Here is a 26,469-nt window from a genome sequence, read left to right on the forward strand (position 1 = left end):
ATGTGTCATGAGAGACATGACAACGAGTAGAATCGGCTTTTTGCCTTGTCATGTAGGGCATGACAAACGATCTCAAAGCAAAGTTTTGTGTAAACGTGAACGACTACGCCTGGTGTCATGTCAGACATGACAACGACCGCAAAGGGTTAATATATTGTCTATCTTTAATTTAAAAAATAAAGTTTTTTTGTCCACTCGAATTGGCCCAACCAGCTCTAACGTTTTGGACTTATTTTTACTAATATATTATTATGTGAATGTAAGGACGCTGTGGTAGAAAACAATACTATATCAGATCATGAAACTGTATTTTTTAATTCTGGAATTTTTAACAAATGTTCTGACGAAGTCAATCAGAGTGGCCAGCTTAAAAGAAATTTTTGTTTTACTATAATTGATTTTAAATCTGTCCTTGAATGGGCAGAGGTCTATAAGGAAAATAATTTTAATGTCCAATTTGACTTATTTTATTCAACATATTTATGGTATTTTAATTTAAGTTTATCGTTAAAATTTTCACATCCAAATAAAAATAAAAAATCATGGGTAACGGATAAATTAGAAAATCTAGCAAAAATTTAAAATATTTACACCGACGACGGCGTGTGATCCCTGAATTGGAGACGACATATAGAAGTGAAAGTGCCAGGTATAAATTATTAATTAATCATGGTAAAAAACAATTTTATCACTATAAAATAACAAACTCCGAAAATCCTAGCAAGACAATGTGGTCTATCGTGTCTGAGCTAAATAACAATAATTTTTTTTTTAATTTAATATAGATAATAACGGCTTAATAATTACAAATCCTATAGAAGTAGTATAATTAATTTAATATCTCTTTAATTGAAGAACCTAAAAATATTTTGAGCTCTTTAAAACAAAATAAAAATATTTCATCTATTATCCAGAATATTTCGTTTGCATGTTTTTTGCATAGTATGAGCATTGTGCCTTTCAGTGAGGGTGAAGTCCTAAATATTATAAAAAATTAAATGAAAAATAAAAAGTCTGGAGGACCTGATGAAATTCCGTTATCTGTATTTAAAAATACCGCGGAAGCTTGCATCAGACCATTAACATATCTCATTAATATGTCATTCGAAAAGGGAATATTTCCAAACTCATTAAAAAATTGTAAGGTTATTCCTCTTTTTAAAAAAGGGGATCCTAATTTGGTTGAGAATTATAGGCCAATAGCTTTAACTTCCTGTTTCTCCAAAATATTTGTATATGCAATGTTCAGTGTTCAATGTTGATAGTCTTTTAGCTCATCTAATAAAAAACAAAATATTTTCGGAAAGACAACGTGGTTTTCTGTTGGGTAGATCTACCTCGTCTGCCATTTTATTGTTTTTATCTGAGGTTATCGATGCACTTGAGGTAGGTGAGCGCCCCGTGGGGATCTTTTGCGACCTAAGCAGGGCCTTTGACTGTGTCAGCCATGATGCTTTGTTGTGCAAGATGGAGTCATACGGCGTTTTTACACTAGACGACACAACACCGACACGACAACGATGACGATATATCGTGTCGTCATGTTTTCATGTTGACAGAAGTTACACATGCAACGACACGGCTTTTGCAGTTGTCGTGTTACCATTCAAAAATATGGCGAGAGTTTTATATCTCTTATATTTGCTATATTTAAGACGCAAAAAAAGAAATAAGCAAAGGCAATGGGTACATCCAAGAATAAAAGTGAGATATCTAGAGGGTGCCTATTATACTCTCTTTGAAAACAAGTTTTTTAATTATTTCCGTATGAGCAAAAATACTTTTGATTACATATTAGAAAATATAATTAATAAGATCAAGAAGCAAGATACTAGCTTTCGAATGTGCATACCACCTGAAGAAATGTTATCAGTTACAATTAGGTAAGTTTTTTTACCGGTTTTCATAAAAACAAAACAGTTTATTTTAAATTATACTTCTAAGTTTTTAATTAATACAAAAAAGCTTAAATGGCAATAAATTAGCAAATATTTTAAAAAGATATTATTGAGGAAGGTCATATACCGCAGTTTTATCAAATAGTTGTTAATACTTGTTTGTTACCTAATTTGTCAAATATGTTTGAGAAGATTGTTCTGGTGGTTGGTGTACCATATGATTTGTTGGAGGAGGCGATTGATAATCCGAAGTTTGGAGCAAATTGTCAGAGTCTAATGAGATCGTTACAGGCGAAGGCATTGGAAGAGCAACACACTGCGATTTTGACGGATTAGCATGCTCATGCTGCTGTTGAAAAGGTGGTTGAATAGAAATACGGCGGCGTCCTAATTGTTTTAATAGTCGTTAAACCTTCCATCTGAAAATCCATTAATTCAGCTTCACTCATATCTCGTAGATATGAAACGAAGGATAATAGTAGCACTTCTTGATCGGATCGAGAATAGGAATGGGAACAGCAGGGTTCATTTGACTGTTTTCCTTGTTTTATTTCTGACAGATACTGATAGAACTTCTCGTTCTATATCGTCTAATTGCCTTTTTAACTTTGGTCAAATTTGACTTGATAGTTAAGAGGTTGATTGCCGAGGGGAGACAGCTGTGTCTGCGATATTGCTTGTGGGCGCGAAGATGTAGTTATTACAGATAGCTGCGATTCTGTAAACTCACCATCTGTGCTGTGCTCTTCTGTTTAAACCTGATTAAAATTGCTGTCTGTGTCATCTGGTTGTTAAAGTTTGTGACGCGACACAAATAGCCTCTCGCAAGGATTCGCCGATTTAGCGCCTCCCCGTGGTAACAACCGGGAACCTAGGTTCGCCCTAGAGCTAAAGCTAAACGGTGCGCGCTCCCCGAATAATAAAATTCGAGGGGCAGCAAAAGACCTCCGAGTATAAAAACTCGGAGGGCGAGACGCCGAGTAGAAAAACTCGGTGACTCGTGAGAGAGAGATACAGCTAGACTGGGAGCTAAGAAAGAGGGCAAGATTTGAAGGTGAGCAAGAAAAGCTCACACAAGGAAAGCAGAAACGAATGGATTAAAGATTGGGGCGGGGTCGCAGAAATGCGGCTCCGCCCCTTTCGGCTGCAACTTTTTTAGGTGCCCCTAGTTATAGCACGCACAAAGCACCTCAGACACAAGACCGGACAAAAGGAGCAACAAGAGTTTCTGTTTTTCCCTCTAAAAGCGATTTACAACATCAAAGCTAGAGCACAAACACTGTAATGCCGCCTTCACTTCTTGGCCAAATCTCTTTTTTATAAAACGATCCACGTGCTCCTAGTAATCTTTTTAGCGGGGCAAAATAAATAGGGGCTCCTGGGCTGGACCATCTCTCTCTCGAACATCGGATTAAAAGGCAAAGGACTGGCGCGAAGAAGGAACATGGTATTTTTTAGCACTTTTTTACGACAAAAAAGGGCAAAACAAATCAATATGGAGTGCAAAGAGAGTATGAATAGAGTTTACGGCGCAACGGGCTCGGATACCGTAGTGCAGGTCGGGGACGGTGCTAAGGAAGGCCGGACTGTCGGATCTGAAAGTTACTTCCTACCAAAATACGCAAACGTAGACACGAAAAAGCGGCAGAGACGAGAGGACGATCAAGACGGATCTAGTCCTTTCGCTAGAAAGCCGAAGCTTAATAGGTCGCCGACAATTACACCAACAGCGATGGAACAGGCCCATGCGCTGATTGGAACGCAAAAGGTTTTCCTTAAACAATTGGAAAGAAACCTATTTGCAAATATAACAGACACGACGGACGAGGACGAAATCTATCTGACGCCAGACAGAAATCCGTCAAAAACAAGGTGGCAAGAATCAGACGAACTTGAGTACGAAGAAGCGGGTGAAGAGACCCTCAATAACACAATAAGGGGAGGCGAAACAGCTACCCGAGGTCAAACAAGTAGCACCAAACCAGGCCGCAACAGTAGTATTAATAATACTCAAACTACAACAACGGACGAGGGCAGCGGAGCAGAGACTGAAACAAGTCAGTCCAATGCCGAATATAACCCGAGAAATAAAAATAAAAATGTAGAAAGTGCTGGGATCGCTGACCTAATTAACGATGTTATCAACTCAAAGAACAACATCATACAGGCCACAACTAGATACAAAGGCGGCAAGATACAATTCAACAGAGACGAACAGACCATAGTAAGGACTGAAATCGAGAAAATTACAGACATCATTATTAAAATTACATGTAACGCGGGACAGAACGCACAAATTAAAAGACTAGAAGAAAAGATAGAGGCACAAAGTAAAATGATAAACGAAATAAAAAACCAAATGTCAAGGGAAAAACTAGGGGTTGACACACACGCACGTAAAAGAACAGAGAGAACACAACAAGAAGAAGTAGAGGTACCTAAATTACCACAAACAAAAACTAGACCGACAAAAAAGAAACTAGGGGAACCTATCAAACCACCAAAAAAGATAGGGGAACCTGGACCGAGCGGAACCAGACCAACAAATAACGCACAAACTTATACCCAGACAGTTTACATAGAATCGGAAATAGAGGAAAAAGAAAGCAACAATAACAGTGAGAATGAGAGCAATGGGGAACAAGAATGGAAAACAGTTCAGAATAAAAGAAAGCAAAAAGAGCGCTCAGATAAAGAAAATGAAAAAGAAAAGAAAATAAAAACGTACGCAGATATAACTAAGATAGAAAGAAAGCCAAGACCGAGAACTGAAATTAAAAAATGGGAAAGCCCAAAAAAGAGAGCAAAGGACACGAATAGACCCCAGATAATAATAAAGAAAGAGGGAACAGAGGAAACAAAAGAAACCACCAAATTATTTAAGGAAATATTTAAAGAAGATAGAGCCGGAATAATAGAGATAATCCCTCTGAAAGCTGGCAGGCTGAAAGTAATCCTAAAAGATCAGGAAGCGGAAGAGAAAGTAAAAAATAAACTAGAAATAAATAAAGACAAAGTGCAAATGGCAAAAGACGAGATGCGAAGACCTAAAATAAAAATTACTGGGGTCGAAAAAAGAGGCTACACCGACCAAGAGATTATAAGCATATTAAAGGAGGATAATCATGAATTGGATAGAAAATTCCCAGGCAAAATCGAAACCTGGAAACTAGTAGCCAGGAAACAATGTCTGCGTACAAGCAAGGAAAATCTGATAATAGAAACAGATAACACTACAATAAGACACATACTAAGGACAGGACGAATAGTACTGGACTTTAAGTCTTACTTTGTAAAAGAAGACATAAGTGTTGCCCTATGCTTTAAATGCCATAACTTCGGCCACACCGCTAAAAAGTGTCAACTACCAGACAATCAGATACGCTGTTTCAAATGCGACAGGCAGGGACACATGCCGAACGAATGCAGAAACACGTACGACTGTAAAAACTGTAAACAAAGAGGAATAACGAAAGACTTAAGAAGACATACAGTAAGAGATAGAGGCTGCCCAGTTTATAGACAATATAAAGAGAGGTGCCGAAATCTCGTAGACTACGGACAATCAGATACGGACACAAAGACTATGGAGCAATAATGGCTCTAAAAATACTACAGATCAACGTAGACAGAGGACGGGAAGCTTCTTTCCTGATACAGGAAAAAGTAATACAGTACAGACCAGACATAATCATGATACAAGAACCATACAAAAAGTTCCAACTACAGGGGTATACAAGACATACACAAGAAGGAGTTACAAAGACGGAAACTTGGGTACATAAAAAACTGCAAGCGACAACAAGGAAAGAATATACCGACAAAAACAAGACAACAATACAATTAACTGACAGAACAGGCAAGACGGTAACGATAACGAACGTTTATGACGAACCAGGTGGTAGAGAGAATACAAAACTGGACACCTGCACAGAAATGATGAACGAAATAAAAAACCATCATGTAATTGCAGGAGACATAAACGCACATAACGAAGCTTGGGGAGGAAACAATACAGACGAAAGAGGAATAAAACTACTAGACTGGGCAGTAGAAAACAGATACGACATTGTAAACGATAAATACAAGGGACCGACCTTCTCAAACAACAGAGGGGAAAGTTATATCGACATTACAATGACAAAAGGCATAGACATAACAGAATGGGACGTACTAGGGGACGAAACATTGAGTGGACATAAGTACATTACATACAAGATACAAGTCCAAATGAAACGCAAACCAGATAAACTAACGTACGATTATACAAACACAGACTGGTACGCGATAAACGTAAGACTAAGAGAGAAACTGGCAGAAACAGACTGGACTTGTACAGACAAAGAACAGACAGAACAAAAGGCGGAGATCCTACAAAAAACAGTGCAAATGGCATGCAAACAAATAAAGACAAGACTACTGACATACGAGCAGCAAGCATGGTGGACTGACGAGCTAAGTAGACAAAGAACAAACCTAAGATACTTACGGACGTTGGTACAAAGAACGCGTAGAGACAACAACAATGACAACATAAAAGAACAATATACAAGGGAAAGAAACAGTTACAAACAGAACATAAAAATGGCCAAACTTAAATCAATACGGGACCAGGTGACGGACATGACTGAAAATAATCCCTGGGACCGAGTTTGGAAGTTCTTTAAAAGAACAAAAAAGGAGCCCACGACCAACATAAAAAAGGACGACGGGACGTACACAAAATCGGAGGAAGAAACACACAATTACCTAATAAATAAGTACTTCCCTACAGATACGCCACAAACAGACTCCCAAGAACAAACAGACATTAGAAACAGACAAAAAATATATAAAGACAGACAGGAAAGAGTAATAGGGGAACATGAAATATACAACGCACTAAGAGACATGAAACCTAACAAAGCGACAGGGGACGACAAAATTCCCAGTGAGGCAGTTAGGCACATGTGGGAAGAGCTAAAGGAACCTATAATAAGAATCTTTAATGGATGCTTAGACAATAACGTTTTCCCAAGATGTTGGAAAGTAGCTAGGGTGTGCTGGCTCCCAAAAAAGGACGGGGGCGCTCGACCCATTAGTCTGCTGCCGGTGCTGGGAAAACTTCTAGACAGGACAATTAACAAAAGACACATTTAGAATACAATAACGCACTCAACAATAGACAGTTCGGTTTCAGAGAGGGAATCGGAACGATAAACGCACTAGACAGACTAATGACAGAAATAAAAAGGAACAAGGAAGACAAAGCACACCAGCTGGGTCGCCCTGGACCTCAGCAATGCATTCAACAGCGCATGGAGGCCAAACGTCAGCCTAGAACTTGAGAAAGCTGGGGTCTGCGGGGACCTACAGAGGCTGTGCGAAGACTTCATGACAGACAGACAAATAAAAAGCGGAAACATAACGAGACAAATAAACAGAGGATGCCCGCAAGGATCCAGCCTCGGACCGACCCTATGGCTAGTAGTCATGGAGGGATGGTTCAGAGAACTGGAACAAGCGGAAATCCGATACAGGACCGAGCAGCTCAAAGAGCAAGACGTAGACATAACACAAACAGACAAACTGGCGTACTCGCAGGCGTACGCGGATGACCAACTGATTGTCATTACTGGCAAATCAGCGAAAACAATCGAAAGAAAGTGGAAGGTCATCTGGGACGCCTGCAAAAGATGGGAGACGCAGGCAAACCTGAACTACAATGGACAGAAGACAGAAACAATGTTCATCCCCATACGAAACAACATACGCGAACCAACAATAAGAATAGAGAATGACAGACTAGAACACAAAGAACATATTAAATACTTGGGACTAACCATAGATAGACGGCTGAACTTTTATGAACATATAAAAACAATCAGAACAAAGATCAACAGAATTACCATGAGACTCACGGGACTGATCACACAGAAATATGGGTTCAGGAAAGACATTGTGAGGGACATCGCACTGAAAGTGATAATGCCGGCGATTCTGTACGCCTCCGAAATGTGGGGGCACAGGGCAGAGACGGTGCTGGGGAGGCGTCACCTAGACGCCGCAACACGCCCAATTCTGCTGCTGTGCACCGGAGCGTACAGAACAACATCTAATGCGGCGATCCAGGTCTTAGCGGGGTTTCCTCCGGCTTGGATCGAAGCAAGACAAAGACATAACACTTACATACAACATAAAGAAGACATACTAAAAATACAGACGCGAACGACAGACAGACCACACCCAAGTTTAGTGGACGTACAAGTACCTACGGACACACAAGACAGTGTAGAAATATGGGTGGACGCTTGCAACGGACAAAGAAACAGCGGTCTGGGCCTGGTAGTGTACCGAAACGGGCACAAGATCAGCGAAACCGGAGTAACGCTGGCAAGGCTAAATAATAGTAAAAAGGCAGAAATGCTGGCAATACTAAAAGGTATAACAACCGGAAAGCAGCAAGGGCAACATATTATGATACACACAGACTGTAAAAGTGCGACGGAGACGAATCTGAATAACAGACCTAGAGACAAACTCACCGCACATTTAGTGAAAGTAATACTTGAACTAAGAAAAGAAGGCAGGTGTGCACAAATAAAATGGTCAAGAAGAACAAACCAGAAAATAAAGGAAGCGCATAACATAGCGAGAAGATACGCGGCAAGAAACATTATAAATGACCCGTATGAGCAGTATAATTACAAAACCCGAGAGGAAAGACGGATACAAAGAACTGAACAAGTAATAGCGTCTTGGCAAACTTATTGGAATGATACAGACAAAGGCAGAACAACATACAATCTATGCAAGACAGTAGGCTACGAACAGATCAGCCTGTCCAGCAAAGCCATACAATTAGTAACTGGACATGGAAACTTTAAAGGATATCTGGCTAGATTCAAACTAAAAGATACAGAGGGTTACTGCGAATGCGATGTTAACGCAATAGAAACGAGTGAACATATAATGTACACCTGCCAAAACGAACAAAACATACAAACAAGGCAAACAATAACAGAGAACTACGGGGACCTAAGAATACAAATAAGACAAGACAACGGTAAAACAAACCTGACAGACAGACAAAAGATTGAGTTCTGGGCGGATAGCGTGGTTAGGGACAGCGATCCCAGCACGCAGTAAAATAAATATTGTAAGTAGAATTAAGCTAGATATTGTTATTATCACTGTAATCTATGTAATCTGTGTTATCTAATCAAATTTATGTAAATCTATTGGAAAGTGAAAATAAAGAAAAGAAAAAAAAAATGGGCCTTCTTTCCTCGCTAATTTTTAGGGAGGCGTGAACGGTGACAGCGTCTTCTCGCTGGAACCGGTCACGCTTCAGGCGGAGGTTGGTGGGTTGCCTTGGCGGTGTTTTCGACAGTATAGTGGGTGGCTATTTACAGCCACAAAGGATTATTTAATACTTCATACTGAAAGGTAGATAAGTAAAATCCAAGAATGTCTGTGTCATCTTTCTCTGCTATCTTAAGTAAAAACTGAAGATGGTCACTATATATATAATTATTTTTTGCTCCTTGACCACTTTTTTTTTGTAAAGATCTAAAAAAGCTCTCCCTTATATTTGTCCATTTAGCCAAAATAATATCTCCTGCAAAAAAAAGACAAATTAACCAATTTTTAATTTTTTTTTCCGATATTTAGCTACTGGGTGCACACTGTCTGAATTATATTATAATTATAGAATTGGGGTATTTACTTTGAGCAAAAATATAAACTTTGTGTGTAGCCATATATGGAATATATTCCGATCCACTTATCTCAAAGAAATTTTGCAAGAAGGCTGGAAAGAAATTCCCGATGAATTCCAATCCAAGAGCCAATTTCCCCAGGTGTCTTGGAGCTATCGACGGAAAACATTCGTATTGAAAACTTTCCTCCTGCAGGATCGATGAATTTTAATTATAAGAAGTATTAGTCCGTAGTTCTTTTGGCAATTTCCGATGCCGATTATAGTTTTCTATTCGTGGATATTGGAGCATATTATTATGGGAAGGATTGTGATTTCTCGATTATTCAAAATACTGAGTTTTGGAGAAGATTAATAAATAACGACTTATCATATGCAAGACGTTTGTCGCAAGAAATAAACTTAAAAGTTCATTATGTATTTGTTGCCGATAATGCATTTTTAATCAATGAGCATATTCTCAAAGATTTCTCAAATCATAATTTAAGTATCAAACAACCCGTATTTAACTATAGGCTGCATAGAGCTCGTAGATATTATGTGAAATGCGCATTTGGAATTTTAAGCAACAAATTTAGGATATTTCACAGATCAATAAATGTATATGTATAGAAAAAAAGAGGGATTTCGCACAGAAGATCTAATTATATCATCTAATTCCAAATTGGAAAACTTACCACCCGCTAAAACCCAATCAACTAACAGAACAGGACAAGCTGTACGCAAGTGCTTTGCAAATTATTTTGTTAGCAAAGAAGGTCAATTACCCTGGCAGTTATCGAAAATTTAAGTTTTGTTTAAAATAAAGCAATAATAATATTTACCTGTTTTTTTCTTTTCACCTTGGGAAAATTAGTCATATCCATCCTCAAAAATTGAAATATTTTCTGCCAACTTTGGTCCCGAAGTATTTTATTTTTATTATTTTCATTTGACTTATCCCAAATACAAGGCTTTGATTCCACTAATTCAATTAATTTTACCACATCATATTTGAAACCGGCCATTTTTCTTAGTTTTTGATACACATTTTTTTAAAATAATATATACGCAAAGATAAAATTAATTTAAACAACGGAAAAAATCGTCGATGACACTAGTGGAGTGACTGCTGCTTAAGCCCTGGTTTCCTCAAAAGCGGTACCGATAAGTTGCGGCCGCAATAATGCGTTGAATGACGACAGATTGCGGTGGAAAAATCAGGGTTATTAATTGCGGCAAATAAATGTGTAAACTCAGAAAGCGTCGCCAGTACCGTTTTGCGTTAAAAACAATCGACATGGACGATCTCGATGTTGCTCTTTTGGTAGTGTTAAATGGAGAGGAATTAGATGAAGAGATACATAGAAGGAGTGAATCTGACCTTTTTAAGAAAAGAACTACAGAGGGTGCTTACAACATTTTGATTTGTCGCCATCTATATACTAACGAAAATAAGTTCAGGGAATATTTTCGTTTGACACCAGTCTTATTTGATTATGTCTTGGGATATATAAAAGATGATCTTTCTTCAAAACCAACAAATCGTGTTCAAAATCCATTGACTCCTGACCAAAAATTATGCCTGCTTCTAAGGTATGTATTTCATTAATACTAACTACATCAAACACAAATACAGTAAAGTAAAGTAGCATGTATGTTTTGGTAAATACACATGTTTTGATAAATTTACAAATTTATAAAATACTCTTGGCTGGGCTCCGCCAATACTAAAGTAGCGGATGCTCCTATTGGTGTTACAGAATCATCGGAAACAAATGTACTGTATGATGTTGAGCTACCTGCTGATAATGGTCCACGCCCATAGTCAGCACTTGGCAATGGTGATAGATGTTCTATCTCTGCATTTCCAACTAAATTTCCAATTTGCATTCGAAGCCTAGCCTGAACGATTTTTGGCAGCTTGCTAGTTATTTTTGCTATGGATGCAAAGAATAAATCATTTTCATCCTGCTTTTCCATTTTGTTTTGATCTTGCCTTTCAGCTATTTGTCTTAATATCTTCAAACGTTCATCAGCAGGTGTGTATATAGTTGAACATTAACGTTTAGTAACTTTTGGAGTTTTCTCAGTTTCAGCTCCATTTTCTGGAATATCTAAAATATTGCTACTAGTGTCGTCTACAGTAAGTAATTCAGACTGCTGTTGCTCTATGTTGTTGCTCTCTTTACTGCAATGAGCCGTGCTATTTTTTACACTCTCCTGAGATTCAGAATTTTCTATGTTGCTGAGAGTGCTGAAAATATAATAAAGTTTGTATTATCAGCAAAATAAGGTAACATAAATTTACCTTCTCTTGCCGGAAGAGATACTATCTAAAAATGACAGCTGCTCAGATCTTTTCTTTGCTGCTTCCCCAGACGAACCCGTGCTAGGTTTGCCTCGTCTCTTTATGTAATAATCTCTTACATATCCCCATCTCTTGCTGCAGTCATTATCTATAAATATAAAAATAAAAACAAAGAGGCAAGTGTTCTAAATTACTACATGTTATTTTTTTAGGTTTTTGGCTACAGGAGAATCATTTCGATCATTGGCGTTTCAGTTTAGAATATGCCATTCGTGGATTAGTGTAATAATAAAGCAGGTTGCTGAATCCATTGTTGCAAGAATGCTTACTTTGGTAATGCCACAACCAACAGAGGAAATGTTCAAAACCATCTCTACGAAATTCAGATCTCTTTGGGATTTTCCGAACTGTGTTGGAGCAATTGATGGTAAGCACATTCGGATAAAGGCTCCAAAAAATAGTGGATCCACTTTCTTCAACTACAAGGACTTTCATTCTGTAGTGATGTTGGCACTTGTAGATGCAGATAATAAATTTGTTGCAGTAGACATAGGATCGTACGGCAGAGAAGGAGATGCAGGTAAAATGTAAACAAGGAATATAATTTATAATTTTTCTAATAAAATAAATTTCATTTTAGGCATATATTTAAAAAGTAGATTTGGAAAAAAAATTCTGAAAAAAGAATTTAATATTCCACCGCCACAACCATTGCCTGGCATGAATATGCTGGTGCCCCATGTTATTCTCGGCGATGAGGCATTTGCTCTTCATGAGCATCTCATGAAACCATATCCACGAAATCAATCAGTATCTGATAAAGCTAAAGCAATCTATAATTACCGACTTTCCCGAGCTCGCAGGACAACTGAAAATACCTTTGGCATTCTTTGTGCATTTTTTCGGATATTTTTTCAGCCAATTGCTACGCGTCCGGAAACCACGGATAAACTTATAATGTGTGCCTGTATTTTATATAATCTTCTGCGAGAAGCAAATATTCTTCCGACAGTGAAACACTCACTTCCTACAGAAAATTTACTTCCACTAATTCACAACAACGTACGCGGGGCAAATATACCAGTTCAAATTCGTGAGACATTTAAAACGTATTTCAATTGACCCGGTGCTGTAGCATGGCAAGAACAGCATTACCGAGAAAACTAAATCAATCACAACAATGTAATATATTAAAAATATACATATATTTTTTATGGTAATGAGAAGTTGTATTATTGCATTACCCGTTATTTGTAGTATATGGGCTATTTCCGTCCATAAACTCTGTTTTAATTGGGTTTTTCTGTAATCTTTACATTGAACATTATAGAACATTCATGATTTCTAACAAAATCTATCAATATTTCATCCTGCTCACTTGTCCATTCATGGTGTTTTATACCAGAACACATTACGCTAAAAAAACACCATTACATAACGTTAACTTTGTAATATAAAACATAAATACCTATTTTATCAGTTTTATAATAAAAAAATAAACGAAATCACAACAAGTCACAACACATCAACACAGTAATAAATCGTCAACGAACTGTTTCTCGCCGCAATGGCTGCCGCATTCATTATGCCGCTACAGTCATATTGCGTTGAGGCGACCACCAACGCATCCTTAAAAACCATTGCTAATGATGTGCATAGTACAGTTTTCTATGACGTCATTCAACGCATTATTGCGGCCGCAATTTATCGGTACCACTTTTGAGGAAACCAGGGCTTTATAGCGACATGTCGTTGCCTCTCACGACACGACGCCGACGCGACGTAACGACACGACATCGGTAGTGCGAAAGCGTGCCAATGAAATTACATGAGATTATGTGTCCACCGACATCGTTGTCGTGTCGTCTAGTGTGAAAACGCCCTTAGAGGTGTCGTCTTAAATTGGTTCGCCTCCTTTTTAGCATTCGGACACAATACGTGGAAATAAGGAATAAATTAGATTCATATTGTTCAAACAATCTTCACACTGATTTGGGAGTACCTCAAGGTTTGGTGCTCGGGCCTGTGTTGTTTCTTATACAGGGTGATTTTCAACCTATGCGCATAAACTTGGGAAATGATAGCTGATGAGTAATAATGAGTAATAATGAAAAAAAAATGTAGTAAAATATTTTTAGTTTTGGAGATATCCATATTTTTTCAAATAAAAAACGTGTATTTTTTAACGTGTTTAATTTAAACTAATTTAAAGCAACTGTTCGAAGTTGTTTCCATTATTTTCGATACAGACTTGAGCTCGTCGAATCCATGAAGACGTACATGCACGGGCCAAACCAGGCTGTAGGCGAATTGCCCATATGACCCCACAAATAAAAGTCTAATGGATTAAGGTCAGGCGAGCGAGGGGGCCACCCAACTGGACCATCACGGCCTATCCATCGTCCGGGAAACACACGATCTAAATGTTGTCGCACTGGTCGTGAAAAATGTGGTGGAGCACCATCATGAAGAAACCACATGTTCTGCCTAACGTTGAGATTCACATTTTTCAAGGAGCACTGGTAAATTGTTGCGCAAAAATTCTAAATACCGAGCACCAGTCAAACGATTTTCCAGAATAAAAGGTCCGATGAGCATCCCGTTCAGAAATCCAGCCCATTCATTTACAGAAAAACGTTGTTGAAAGTATGTTCTCCGTGTAATATGCGGATTTTCCAAAGCCCAGTAATAAGTGTTATGAAAGTTGAAAATTCCATTGCGCGTAAAATTTGCCTCATTCGTAACTAAAATGTTCATGTTAGAGTTTGGGCTTAACTGCTGGTGATGTAACAACCACTCACAAAAGTATACTCGAAGCGGCAAATCTCTTGGAAGTAGGGCTTGTACCCTCTGCATATGAAACGGGTACAGCAACTCGTGCCTTAAAATTTGCCAACTTGTAGATTGCGATATTCCAAATCGCGCTGCAATTGTCCTAGTGCTAATTCCAGGTTGTTCTTCGATAACTTCTAAAATATCCTCCTCCAGATTTAGAATGTGCCTAGGTCTAATAGCTTCTCCATCTTGTCCAGGCCGCGGCCGCAAATTGCCAGTTTCTCTAGCCCGCTGAATAACACGTAAGAAAGCCTCAGAGGTCTCGGGTGATATCTTCGGGGAAATCTTTGGGCATACAGATCAGCTGCTGCCACTGCATTCTGATGCGTTTCTCCGTAAACCAAAACCATGTCGAAGTCAAGTTCTTCGTTTGTAAAAATGTGCGCCATTACATTTGACGCTTTTATTTTGTTCGTGTGAAAATAACGATCGAAAACGATCACAGTCGCCAACAAACTAAGTACTGCTAAAGATTCCAAACAACAAATTTCAAACATTATGACTTGTTTACTATCAGTTATTAATAAACAAAATAAGTTCGTCTGATACACGCTCTGTTGTCATTTGTTTAACTTTATTTCAGAAACCAAAAATATTTTACTACATTTTTTTCTCATTATTACTCATTATTGATCTTCACCTACCATTTCCCAAGTTTATGCGCATAGGTTGAAAATCACCCTGTATTTGTAAATTCATTGCCTACAAATTTACTGTAGTCACGTTACTATGTACGCGGATGATACATCAGCCCTTGTTCGGCAACAAAGTATAGAAAATATGCACATTACTGCGGGAAAAGCATTGCACAAGCTAAATAACTGGTTTACTCCCAATTAGCAATTTTTCGACGCGACAACGTTGCAAATTGCACCGCAACGTCGCATTGTTACGTTGTCTTAACCGTACAGAGACAACCCCGTTTTACACCAATTTGAAAGAGATTTTTTTGGATGTCTCAACGTTACGCAGTGACTACCCGTTAACTTTCTAAACGCTTTTGCAACGTTTTTAGAGTTACTGATTTTTGGATGGATGGACGCCATACCGACAGAACAATTAATTACTTTTTTAATAAAAACTAATAGATTACTCCAGTATTTGTTTTGTATGTAGTGTAATATAGTGAATTATATACGTTTTGAAAGATTTACAAGCACTTATAAACGGAACATAGTTTACTGTGAAAAGATGTTATTTTAGCCCTAAACAACACGCAAGCCCTGAATTTATAGCGGATTTCGAAAAAAAAAATAAGTATTTTTTTTTATTGGTAGAACAAACCTGCTGTCGTTGTCCCTGGTTGGCCTGAAGCAAGAGGAAGAACGGATAGACCTAACCTAAAATTTAAATATTTCAATAATTGTTGTTTGCAGTTTGTTGCGCGTATGCAGCGCGTTTTTTTACAAACTTTAATAAACAAAAACTTTAACTTTTACAAAAAAATTTATAAGCTCTTTGAAAAATATAAACTCAGAATGTAATGTTAATGTAATGTTTATGACATTGACAAGGTAGTAAGAGTAGAACTTTATTCAACTATTGAATTTCTACACTACTTTTAGGCTTAGGTGCTTTTTACTATATTTTGAATTAAATATACTGGCAATATCTATATTATATTAACTGTGTGTATTTAAATTTGGAGTTTTTGGTCTTTTGTAATAATAGTGTAGTGATAGTGTAGCTAAATGCTTTCTGAAAGTTTGCTCTTCAGATCTTGTAAACATGTTTTTATAAATATATATTTTTTTAAGGCATTATTTAATACTTATGAGAATCGTTTTAAGTGTGGTTTTTATTTTGTAGTATAGGATAACAATTTTTTATAAATATAGAAGCTTTAAATGTTGAATATCATAAAGATTAAGCGTATCTGTAGCAGATACTATATTCCTTCCAAAAAAAATTGAATTTGCGAAAATATACATATACATAGATTTAGAATAGCTGCATTGAGTTCTCATTGCTGCTGCTGCTGCTGCTATATAAATCCTAAAAAATAACACTTTATAAAATTTATCATTGTTTTCAAACTGGTTGGTCTCTTATGTAAAGAAAGGCTATAAAGTAGGATATTTGCTCCTTAGTACCAAAATTTAATAATTTTAAGACATACGTTGTAGACCACAATCTTGATATTGTGGGAATATCAGAAACCTGGTTGACTGAACAAATTCCTAACGAGATTATTCAAATCCCGGGTTACAACTTATTTAGGAGCGATCGAAGTACAAATAGAGGTGGAGGGGTAATGTTTTATCTTAAGGATTGTATTAATTTTGAACTAGTTGATTGTATAAGTAAAAATCATGCAGAACAGTTATGGATAAAATACAAAATTAAACATAATGTGTATATTTGTGGAGTTTGTTATAGGCCTCCTGGTAATAATCTTAATAATTTTCTTGATGAGTTTGAGGAAAACGTTTCTATGTTGTTAACAGAATGTGATAATTTTATATGTATTGGGGATTTTAATGCAAATATGGCAAGCCTATCCAACGATGTAAAGCGTTTCTCATTCATTTCACATTCCTTAAGCCTAAAGCAAAGGGTCGAACAGCCTACCCACCATGGACCCTCGGGACAGACTCTGTTGGATTTGTTCAGGAGCTAATTTAATCTGTTCGTTAAATGTTGATAAAAACTCTAACTTTTCCGATAATTTTTTTGTAAAATCTGAATTAGATGTTGATATTAAAAAATTTAAGCCATTTTTTTATACGTACAGAGATTTTAAAAATTTTAATAAGCCAGAGTTTCTTGATAAACTACATACTATTCCGTTTGATACAATTTATTATTTACCGGATATTAACTCGAAAGTCCACGCATTTACCACGATTTTAATTGAAATTTTTGATGTTTAAGCTCCAAAAAGGACGGCTCGTATTACAAAAAAGAAAAGCCCATGGATTACCCCTAATCTAAAATTTTTAATGTCACTTCGAGATAAATGTTTAACCAAATATAAAAAAAATAAAACTGCCGAAAATTGGGAAGCTTATAGGCAACTGAGGAATTACGTTTCTGATACAAATAAACGGGAACGAAAGGCTTTCCTTAATAGTCAGATTAGACGAAATGGTTCTAAAGAAAATTGGAAACTTATGAGGGATCTTAATGTTTATGATAAATCTAAAAAGGTAGTTCCCATCGACCGTTGGTCAGTAAATGACATTAATAATTATTTTGTTAATATACCACAAATTAACTCAGCTATTAAATTATTATCAGAACAATATTTTATCGAACTCGTGTGTTTTCAGTTTTAGGATGGCCACTACCGAAGAAGTGAAAGATGCTTTATTTCAAATAAATTCCAAGGCCACCGGATGTGATGACATTGGTATTGACATGTTGTTGCTTTGTTGTCCCAGAATTATTCCTGTAATTGTGAACTTAGTAAACTATGCGATAGAGACATCTTGCTTTCCAGATGATTGGAAGTGCTCACTTGTTATTCCTCTGCCTAAGATAAATAAACCTATGGAATTAAAATATTTGCGCCCTGTAAGTATTCTTCCTACTCTAAAAAACCGTTACCAAAAACTCATTAATTTACATAAGTAAAAAAATTTACAATCATGTTCCTCTGTGTGTTAGACATATATCGGATGTTAAGAAATTTAAAAGAGAATTAAAGTCGCTTTTATTGGCTAAGGCATATTATAACCTGGATGACTTTTTTAATGATAGGTTTTAACCTTGGACATGTTGGAAAGTTTTCTTTTTTTCCTTTTTTCTTCTCTAGTTTTTTCAACACGTTTACCTTTATTTAGTAATTGATTGTTTTATTTAGTTATCTTTAATTCAAGTATGTTCAAAAAGTTTTGTCTTCTTGTGTTTAATTTTGTTCATTGTTTTGTCAATTTTTGAAATTGTATTTGTGTTTTGTTTTTTTAGCTTGTAGGATGCTTGTACACAAGATTATTCTTACGTAATATAGCACATTTTCTTCCTTTCTTTCTTTCTTTCTATCAAAAATTTAAGAACGGGTCCTTAACGATCAAATCCGTGATTATGTCCAACAAAATGGCATATTGCCTACAATACAGTCCGGATTTAGACCAGGCTACAGTTGTTCAACTGCGCTTTTGAAAGTTACAGACGATATAATTCATCGTATCGAGAACAACAATTTAACTGTCTTAATCCTGTTAGACTATTCAAAGGCGTTTGATAAAATAAATCACGATCTTCTACTAGCAATCTTAAAATATTTAGGTTTCACTGATTTCTCGATTAAACTAATTAAAAGTTATCTACAGGGTAGAAGCCAAAAAGTGAAGGTCAATGGCAAAGTCTCAGATTCTGAACAGTTGCTATTTGGGGTTCCACAAGGATCCATTTTAGGGCCCTTGCTTTTTATATTATATACTTTTCAGATGGTAAAGCATTTGCAATATTCTACCGTGCATTTATACGCTGATGACACACAGGTATATAAATCCTTTGGACCAGATCAAATTGTAGAAGCGATTAATCAATTGAATCAAGATCTAGAGACACTCCTTACAGTTTCTAATAAACATTGTTTGGAACTAAACCCCTTGAAGTCCCAGGTTATGCTTTTTGGTAGAGCTCGGTTAAAAAATTTACATTTGCATGATATTCAACTAACTTTAAATAATAATAGACTTAACTTTACGGACTGCACTAAGAACTTAGGTTTAATAGTGGATTCGAGTTTAAGGTTTAGTGAACATGTAAGTATGTGCATAAGGAAGGCTTTTTCAAACTTAAAACTGATTTTTAAAAACAGTTCCCTTGAAAAAACTGCCTTGCGATTCTTTGGTACTATCCCATTTCAATTTTGCAGATGTAATTTATGCACCATGTTTGTTAGCAAGAGATATATACCGAATCCAACTGATTCAAAATCACTGTGTGAGGTTGATTGGAGGTTTACGTGGTGGGGAGCGAGGGGTATCGGCTAAATTGAGGGAGTTACAATGGCTTAGAATGGATGAGAGACGTATTTTCCACTCAGTCGTCTTATTTCAGAAGATAATTGCGAGAAAATGTCCTGATTATTTATATCGAAAAATAAAGTTTCGCTCTGAAATACATAGCTTAGATCTTCGTAATACAAGTGTCATTACAATTCCATTTCACACGACAACTACTTTTAAAAGATCTTTTAGTTATAACATAGCGAATCTTTATAACAAAATTCCGCGACACCTAAATTTTTTGCCATCAGTTCATTTTAAAAAACGCATTAAGGGACATATTAATCTGTTTATATAATTAGAGCGGCTATTGTATTATATAGAATAATTAGATGGTATAGGTACCTACTGACTGAGTTAATGGTTGCCAGTAATTTTGATGGATGTAATATAACAGTGGAGACTCTGTAGAATAATATATTATGTGGCTAAATATATATTATAATATGTGATATGTATATATTATAACGTATTTACTGTACATTAGTTAATAATTAATTAATATTTAGGATTCCTATGTATGGTTCAGTAGAGTAGCTACTAGCTAGACTGCGCCACATTTAGGTAATCTATGACAAATATATTACTATTTTGATATCTATGTATTTGTTGGAAATAAAAGTCATTATTATTATTATTATTATTATTATTATTATTATTATTATTATTATTATTATATAGCAACCATGAAGGAAACCATTTGCAAAAAGTAAACCCAGTATTTTAAACTTTAAATATGTAAAATTTAATACAAACCTTTTCACTGCTATCTTCCGCCACTTCCATTGATTCTACATAATCCATATCAACTTCAGGTAAGCTAGTTATAGGCATTTTTGCTTCCATTGCAAGTTTTTTCTTGAGTCTTTAGTAAGTTGCATTTAGAATATTTAAAGTCTTTATATCTCTTAACTTTTTGAAGCAAAATGAAAATAATAAATCCCAATCATTCTAAGCAAAAAGTGAATTATAAAAATAAAAATATAGATTAAAGGTGGCTACACACCCAACTGCAAGCTTGACAAGTATGCATGAACAATCTTTTTGTACAAGCAAACTGTAGGGAAATTTTGCGCAAGCATTTTAATTGTGCAAGCCGCTTGATGATCGATTGAATTTGAATCATGCAAGCTTGGACAAGCTATGCGTACGCAAGCGAAACGGTACGTGTACCGCATGTATTCGGCTTGTAGTACAATTTAGTCAGTCCGTGACCGTGAATGGTTCTACGTCGGTCGGCGTCACCAGACAAAAACAAACCACCTTGTGCTTTGTTTTTCTCTAGCGTCACCATCATCATGTCCAGCGATGTAAAAAGGAGCAATCGAGAATTATTGGAAGATTTTATTTATACATACGAAAATCTGCCGTGTCTTTGGCGAATTAAATCACCAGAATATCATGATAGGACGAAGAAGGATGCAGCATACAAAATCTTACTTAATAAGTATAAATTAATTGACATCCAAGCCGATAAGGATGCCGTTATTAAAAAGGTAAATGCCTTCAGAACGAATTATAGGAGAGAAAAGGAAAAAGTTGACGCATCTCATCGCTCCGGCAGTGGCACAGATGACTTGTATGAACCTACACTATGGTACTACCACTTATTTAGCTTTTTGGCAGATCAAGAGACTCCAAGAAATTCTTTGAATGATACAGAGGTAGGTTTATTATATAAATTTTTATAATATAAACACAAATTTCTTGGGAATTATAAGGTTCTACCAAAAAACAACTTTTAGATTTTTAGCTAACTATTTTTTTTTATTTACACAAAAAGTAAAATATATAACCTAATTACACGTATATATTTTTTTAATGTTTTTTTTTTTAATGTACAAAGTTTTGCTGCCATGGAACTTGTCCTTCAATGCTGAAGTACTCCATGAATTGTTGTCTTACTTGTTTAGCATCAAAGGGTATATCTCCAGCAATATGGGATCTTTGTAGAGGAATCATATTGGAATTCTCTGGTGTTAATCCAACACGTGCCGTACCATGTTTTCAGAGTGGAAAGAGTCAGAAGGAGCGTAGGTTTCACGTACAGTTGACATTAAATAATATGCAGAGCACAAGTTGCTTTAATTATTTCATCAATATGCTCTAATTTTAAATTGATGGCTGTATGAAAAATTCGGAAACGCGCTGTCAAAATCCCAAATACGTTTTCTATAATTCGTCGTACTCTTCGTAGATAATCGGTAGTTAAAGTTTTTTTTCATGCAGTTTAAATCGCTCTGTACAAATGGTTTTAACATGTCAGGCCTTAAAGAAAAAGCATCATCTGCAACGAAAACATAGGGCAGTATACGTGAACTGTGAGTGACTTCTACTTCTCTTGGTATGTTGAGTGAATTACTTTGTAGTTTCCTAAAAAAATCTGTTTTTTGACGAACGCCCCCGTCTGATACTCTGCCATTCGTACCAAAATCAAAAAAAAATATTCTGTAGTTTGCATCTGCAAGAGCAAGTAGCACCATGCTATGTCTATGTTTATAATTTTTAAAAAAATGAACCACTTCCAGCTGGAGGAACAATCTCGATATGTTTCCCATATAGGCTGCCAAGGCAATGTCGAAAATTCCACCTCTTTTCAAAATCCCTCGCTATCGTGATCCAGTCCATTTTGTGGAAACTAAAAAGAAATATAGGCACTCATTATTACATCACAATTTTTATCTAAATATAACGTGTAACATGTTAATATCTAATAGGATATATAATTGTCATGAATAAATAACTATTTTTATTATTATTATTATTATTATAATTTTCAGGAAAAAAATGAAGAACAACCAACTCCATTTACAGAAGATTCAGAAAAATCTTGCCAAGGAAATGAAGCAACTACTTCAACAGCACAAGACACATCCACTTCATCTGTTCAATCAACTCCGAAAACAATGCCTTCTACTAGACCTACTAAGAGAGGTGGAGACTAGAGGTGGTGCTAGAAACAATAATTGAACATTTTAAGAAACCTAAGCCGAAAGAAGATAGATACGATATTCTTGGAAAAAACGTGGCTCTAAAAATGATAGATATACCAGATAACACTCAAAGATTGGTAGCAGAAAAAATAATTAATGAGAAATTTTTTATGGCTGAAATAGGTCAGTTGACTCAGACACATTCTATTTGTCAATCTGGTAACAGTGAGCCCAAGAATGTTTCTTTATCTCGTCAGCATATTAATAATAATAATAACGATGGTTTTTCCAAGCAGTCTGGATCAACATATTTTCAGTTGCAATCTGCTTTAAGTGAGAAAAGCGATAGTTCCCTTCAGTCCCTATCTTCGTATTATTCAAATTTCGCAAAATAAATTTTTAATATTTTGTTTTTGAGAATTATTTTTCTGTTTTGTACCTACTAGAAATTATAACTTTTGTAATAAATTACTTATAAACAACAAGGATTTTACTTACCTTCAAAAAATCTCTTTTCAGCACCTCGTAGATAGCTTGGCACGTTTCAGGAATTATATAACTCAGAGCTTGTGGTGAAATTATAGTTGAATATTTAAGATCTTCATAGCTCCTTCCGGTTGCGAGAAATCGTAATGTTGCTGTTAATCTTTCGTGGGGAGTTATAGCTTGTCTCATAATCGTATCTTGCTTTTTAATTAAAGGTGTTACAAGAGACAAAAGCTTCAGGTAAGTTTCTTCACTTATTCTGAGATAATTATGCCAATCACGCGGATATATCCTTAATTCAGACAATAAATTAATATGGGAATAGGTTCTTCTTTTCAGTAACCACTCTTTACACCATCATCACGTTTCTTTTTTCGCATTTTCTTCCTACGGATAAGGTAAAAAGCGGCCAAAGCAAGCAAGGTATCGTCTGAATCAGACATTTTCGCGGCATAAACTGAAGCTTGTTAAAGCATGCTTGTCAAGCTTGCAGTTGTGTGTGTAGCCACCATTAAGTAGGTTATGTTGAATTGAATGTTTTTTCTTCCTCTTATTCTCTCTATCTTTGTTTTTCATCTTCTTCCTAAATTTCTTCAAACATATCAAAAAGCTCCCTCTACAGCGAAAAATGCTTAACACAGACGATTTTTTTGACACGACTGACACAGAAAAGGCAATGTAATACCCATTCGCTAACGATGAGGTAACGTTGTTCTTACTAGGTTTTTAATTCGAAAAATTGTACACTTCTGCACAACGTTGTTTTAGGCGTAAATTACTACTGCTACCATCTATAGTAAAAAAATACGTTGTAAAAATAGCAATTTTACAACAGTTGCGATTGCAGGTGCCGTACATCGAAGTTTGGTTGAAAATAAACGTCGTTGCAAAATCAACTAAATTTTGCACTAAAAACAACGTTGCAACTAGTGAAAATAAGAATAATCTCAACTTAGGTGACTGCAAATTGTTACCTGGGCTCTAAATGAACTTTTTCTCAATACCAAGAAAACAAATTATATGGCACTCATCGGGGTCAATTAAATCTTGATTTTGACATACATTTAAGAAATAATGGTAGTTTCTTGCAACATCAACAAACAATAAAGTCTCTTGGCCTGATACTAGATGGCACTCTGTCATGGGAGGCACATTGCAATGATTTGGCATTAAAATTAGGTAGCCTTTGTTATGCCATAAGAAATATTAGGTCCTTAATAGATAAAAACCAGTTAGTTTGTGTATACCAAGCCATAATCCCCTCTAGGATTCTTTATGGGATCCAATTCTCGGATTTTTCAGCGTATGCGTGTCTGGCGTATTTATTGGTCAAAAGCAAGTTATTAGATGTATGGCGGGAGTAACCCCTAAAACTTCCTAGATCGCTTTTTAATCACTTTGAGATTTTAACTGTTCCGTGTATGTATATATTTCAAGTGTGTTTATCTGTTTTTAAAAATTTTGTTGTACTAATTGGTACTAATTTTATTCCCATCCTTTTGGAGGCAATATTAATACATTTCACATAAAAAGACAACAGTTAAATACATAGAGTGGAAAAGGTAATGAATTATCATTATGGTTTAGTGATTGAGTAATTCTTATGCTGCAAAAATTCTTATAAAAACTAAAAAAAAATTTTTTGTCGCATCAGCCTATCACAATATAAATAACAGTTGTAAAATATAGTTTTCAGAACCTTAAACCTCATATATTTTCAGCCTAATCAAGAACAATAAGAGTTACACACCAACATATAGCTGAACTACGATCCCCGTGCCTCTCAATCATGTTATGTAGACCACAAAGCGAAATGAGGCGCAATACATACAATATTTCTTAAAGAAGGAACAACCCTTAGCCCTTGTTCAACTTTTACCTCCGAAATATGGCGCAGGACGCGCCTGCGCCCCGTTTCAACCCTTAAACGGGCAACGTCAACGCTGCAGGAGCATTTAGAACGACGTGTGCTGACGGCAGTTGTTTCTCCGCGGCGCCACATTATAGGGAAGAAAAAAAATCTTTTTTTTTCAATACAATTTTCCTCCATTAGAATCGTTTTTGATGGTGTCTCCCAGTGTGTGATTGAATTAGTGACGTTTCAATGGATATACTCTAGTTACTGGTGAGTTACGTTATATATAGAGAGCCTTAATGCTTGTCACATTTATTTTCCATTAAGGGCCTTTATGGATTTTAAATGGTTATGTGTAGGGTATTAAAATGCTATTTTGATCCTCCAAGAGGAGTTTTAATTGTGACTTGTAAGCGAAGTCGAGCGATAAAGTGGGACACGTTTTTGTACTAAAATTTACTTAAATTGTAAAAGAATGTTTTAAGGATTTTGCGCTCTGAGGGGGCTATTTGAAGGCAACGCTCTGATGTTTGAGTTTCCACTTAAATTTTTCGATTTATTTTAGGCGAATGATCGCAAGTGATTGGAAATCTCTTTGCTGTTATTGGGTTCAGCCGAAAAATTGCTGTTATTATATTCAAAGGCTGTCCGCTTTGTTAACTAATATCGGATTTATTATGATATATTTGTTAGTTCAAGAGATATGGAGTAAAATGTCAGTTGTATTTTTATATGGTAAATTCGATTTCTTATGTCATAAGACCAACAAATTTAATAATAATAATAATAATAATAATAAGCCTTTATTTCCAACAGCCAACTTGCCCAATAAAACAGTTGCAAAACAATGAAAAATATAGTTAAAAAAACACACACAAACAAACCTAAAAGAATGAAAAGAAAAGAAAAAAGTAAAGTAAAGTCACAGTCTCAAAAGTTATCCAAAAAATTAGAATAAATAACTATTAATATGATATAAAAACCCAATTATAAAAGTTTAACAAGATAATCACATATTCAACAAAATTAAATTAAATTAAATTAAATTAACTGCAATATACCTACTGACTATAACTTAAACACATGGGTCTTAATCCCAAGAGTAATGATCCACCAAGATATCGACAATCACATGAACCGGAGAGAAATTTATATCGCACATGTGACAGATCCGATTAAATATAGCGCATATTGTATATAGTGGCGATTTCAACAGGATGTTAGTATGAGGCCTTGGCAGAAAGAATGTTAGGGGATGTCTAGCATTAAGCCTAGGCAACGAAATGAAACGTACACCAGAAAAAAGTACAGGACTATCAATGAATCCATTCAGTAACCCATGCAGGAATTTTACAGAGAAGATCATTCTTTTGAGATGTAATGGATGTAGATTGAAGCATTCCGATAGTTGCCGATGATCAAACCCTCTTACCGGATATATGCCATCCTGCCTGAAGGCCAAAAATTTAGCAAATCTACGCTGAACAGATTCAAGGAGACCAACATGATTCTGAT

At 35.9% G+C, this 26,469-nt stretch overlaps 1 protein-coding gene across 4 annotated transcripts in view; it reads left to right on the plus strand.

Annotated features, from left to right (window-relative positions):
- The first annotated feature begins 25,088 nt into the window (after window positions 1–25,088).
- LOC126746511 (neurexin-1) overlaps window positions 25,089–26,469 on the plus strand; it is a 336,936-nt gene continuing 335,555 nt past the window's right edge. For all 4 annotated transcript variants that reach the window (XR_007663913.1, XM_050454829.1, XM_050454818.1 and 1 more), the window contains exon 1: window positions 25,089–25,224. The gene's annotated coding sequence lies outside the window, so the exon portion shown is untranslated. The remainder of the gene's footprint in view (window positions 25,225–26,469) is intronic.

The sequence above is a fragment of the Anthonomus grandis genome, chromosome 2, assembly GCF_022605725.1.
Source record: "Anthonomus grandis grandis chromosome 2, icAntGran1.3, whole genome shotgun sequence".
In the NCBI taxonomy this organism is placed as follows: Eukaryota; Metazoa; Arthropoda; class Insecta; order Coleoptera; family Curculionidae; genus Anthonomus; species Anthonomus grandis.